This window comes from Salvia hispanica, chromosome 6, assembly GCF_029641045.1.
Source record: "Salvia hispanica isolate PSC_SH4W2 chromosome 6, Shi_PSC_v1, whole genome shotgun sequence".
NCBI classification, from domain to species: Eukaryota; Viridiplantae; Streptophyta; class Magnoliopsida; order Lamiales; family Lamiaceae; genus Salvia; species Salvia hispanica.
Genome location: NC_142697.1, coordinates 23416483 through 23419991, shown reverse-complemented (window position 1 = coordinate 23419991; position 3509 = coordinate 23416483). Strand labels below are relative to the sequence as shown.

Genomic DNA, 3509 nt, shown 5'->3' with positions numbered 1-3509 from the left:
TTTCCTCTTTTAAATAATCATTCGCGAGGAAGCTGCCGTGTGTTGCGTAATAAGGGCTTCATTAAAAAATATTGGGCCTTATGTTTTCCTGGCACAACTTAAACCTACAGAATACCCCTACTAATATAAACGAAGGGGTAACTCAGTATTTAACCACCGTACTCATTTTAAAATAGACTAAAGGTCAAAATTGATCCTAAATATATGGTCATTTTATATTTTTAATTCTAAACATTATCTTTTAGATTTTGTGGTCCTGATCGTATAGAAATTTGATCATTTTGGTCCTCTGTTAGTATTTCCGTTAAAAACTAACGGTCAACGGATTTAAATCCGATTTTGACCAAATTTAAGTTTTAATTCTATTTTTTATTCCTTAATTAAAAACCCTAACTATTATAAAAAATATTCTTTTAAATATAATTAGAAATTATGACAAAATTACTCAAAATAAAACACAAAACACGATTTTTCCTTCTCAACACGCTACTCTCAACACTTGGAAAATTGCACGCAACAACAATAGATTGCGGATAAATCTATCACAATCCAAAACCCCAAGACTCAATAAACAACCCCCAAAATTCAAGAAAGAAATACCTATTTCTCATTGCACATAGGGATCTGAACTAACACCATTGGAAAATAGCCATCAACATCAGCAGACTCAAGATCCACAATGCCATGTTTGGCAAGAGGTTTAATATTTCTCAGCTTGATCCAGAGGCAACCTAAGAGCACTCCCAATGGTCCGGCTAAAAACTCTCTTATTTCTCCCTAACTCCTGCCACATCAGTGCCACATCAGCACCAAAATTTATCCCCAGTTTTTAGCCAACTTTTAGCCAACTGCTCCAATGGTTTCTCCCTTATTTCTCCCTAACTCAACATTTCATTTTTACATCATTACTAATTTAATTGTTTTATTTTTGTATATAATAAAGCTAGCTAATTTATAAGACAAGACAAATAATAGTAATAAAGTTCGTTGTATTAAACACGAGTAAAAAATTACAACGACGAAAATTTTTAAAAAAATAGTACAGGAACGGAAAAAAAAATTCATAGTAAAAAAATTCAAGGGCGGTGGGCGCGGTTTCTATTTGCCCACAATTCTTCGATCATATCGTGTTGTAGTGCTCGATGGGCCTCCTTTTGGTGTATGTCCATGAACTCCTTGAACCGTTCATGTTCGTTGTACGGTACACCCCGGCGGGCGGACTTTTGAGACACCGTGACTCGATGATGCAACACTGGTGTCGTTGGTGACGTTGAGGACGCCTTCGTGTTCATCCTTGATGATCATGTTATGCATGATGATGCACACATACATGATGTCGGCAATATCCCCCTGGTAGTAAAAGCGCGTCGGGCCCTTTACCAGTGCAAATCGTGATTGGAGCACCCCAAACGCCCTCTCCACATCCTTGCGCGCAGACTCTTGCGCTCGGGCAAAATACTTTCTACTATCTCCGATTGGGCATCTGATCGTCTTCAAAAACACGGGCCATTGCGGATAGATGCCGCCAGCCAGGTAGTACCCCATGTTATGCACATTGCCATTGGCCGTGAATTCGATGGAGGGGCCTAACCCGTTGATCCGCTCGTTGAAAAGGGGCGACGAATTGAGAACATTTAGGTCGTTGTTCGACCCGGCTATACCAAAATAAGCATGCCAAATCCAAAGCCGTTAGTCGGCAACGGCTTCAAAAATGATGGTGGGATGCGTACCTTTGTAGCCGGTAATGAACTGGCCTCGCCACGCGGTTGGGCAGTTCTTCCACTGCCAGTGCATACAGTCGATGCTGCTGAGCATCCCCGGAAAGCCGTGGGTCCTCCAGTGCCAATCCAGCAGAAACTGGCAGTCAGCTGCGTCCGGCGAGCGAAGGTAGTGCCCCCCAAATATCTCTCGCACGCCCTGACAAAAATTCTTCAGGCACTCGTTGCCAGTCGTCTCGCCGCATTGCAGATACTCATCGAACATGTCGGCAGACCCTCCATATGCCAATTGTCGGATGGCAACAGTGCATTTCTGCAGGGGCGATAGACCGAGCTTCCCTGTGGCGTCTCGCTGGAGCTGGAACTCGGGGTAACGCGCGGACAACGCATTAACAATGCGCAGGAAGAGGGAGCGGCGCATTCTGAATCGGCGACGAAATACATCTGCCGGATAACGTGGTTCCTCAGCAAAATAATCGGCGAACAGCCGATCGTGCCCACCAGCGTGGTCGCGGTCGATGTATCGGCGCCGCCTGCGGATTGGCCGTTGGGGTGGCTGCTGCATTCGAGCAAGCTCGCTTTGTATGAAACGGGAGATATAGCTGTTGACTGGGTTGTTGGCGAAACCCGCGACATCCCATCCGGTGGGAGCGGGAGGTACCTCCTCTTCGGAAGAAGAATGAGATATCTCCTCGTCGGACCGAGAATGAGAAGATGATTCAGAATTCATTAAATATAGATGGAGAGAGAGAAAATAAATGAAGAGAGAAAAGGGATGAGGATGAGGAGAGAATGAAGAGAGAAAAGGGATGAGGATGGGGAGAGAATGAAGAGAAGGTGCGTATTTATAGGGGGGGAAATTAAAAAAAAAAAAAAAAAAACTATTTTTATCGCCGGATTATCGCCCACAGTGGTCAGCGATAATCCGGCGAATTTTCGGGAGTTGGCGTTAATTAACGCCGAATTATCGCTGAATTCTCCCCAACGCCCGGCGATAATCCGGCGATAATCGGCGATTTTTCGCCGGATTTAACGCCGACCCATTGGGAGTGCTCTAAGCTATCCAAGCACTGGATAAGGAAGAGGACTATGCAAACAGTGGTCAAAAGCTGCAGTGGCGGACGAGATACTCCACTCTGATCAAAACCAATCAAAGGCGCTCCTAACGTCGTAGAGGTGGAGATCCGGCTGCCGGAAATGCCAGCCTTTGAAGTAGGCTGTCGTCTCAAAACCGAGAAGGAGGAGCGACATAAACAGGAACCCCTTGATGCAGGCGAAGAATCTCGACTTCCCGGGGGTGTCGGTGCGGCCAGAGGCGACGCGGCGGCGGACAGCGGCGCGGGTGGCCCTGAGGAGGAGGACCCAAGTGAGCTGCTTGGCATTGCGGTTGCGGCCTCCCTTGACGGCGTCGTTTTGGAAGAGGAAGTCGTCGTCGGAGGGGGATTCGAGCTCCACCATGGACCAAGAAAAATCGTGTTTTGTGTTTTACTTTGAGCAATTTTGTCATAATTACTAGTAGTAATTATATTTAAAAGAATATTTTTAATAATAGTTAGGATTTTTAATTAAGGAATCAAAAAACAGAATTAGAACTTAAATTTGGTCAAAATCGGATTTAAATCCGTTGACCGTTAGTTTTTAACGGAAATGTTAACAGATGACCAAAATGATCAAATTTCCATATGTTCAGGACCACAAAATCTAAAAGATAATGTTTATGACCAAAATCGTAAAATGACCATATGTTCAGGACCAATTTTGATATTTACTATTTAAAATAATACTCTCTCC

The 3509-nt window shown here is 44.3% G+C and overlaps 1 pseudogene; it reads right to left on the bottom strand.

Moving 5' to 3' along the window:
• Positions 1–600: 600 nt before the first annotated feature.
• On the bottom strand, positions 601–3179 carry LOC148923390 (putative xyloglucan glycosyltransferase 12 pseudogene; annotated as a pseudogene).
• Positions 3180–3509: the final 330 nt, after the last annotated feature.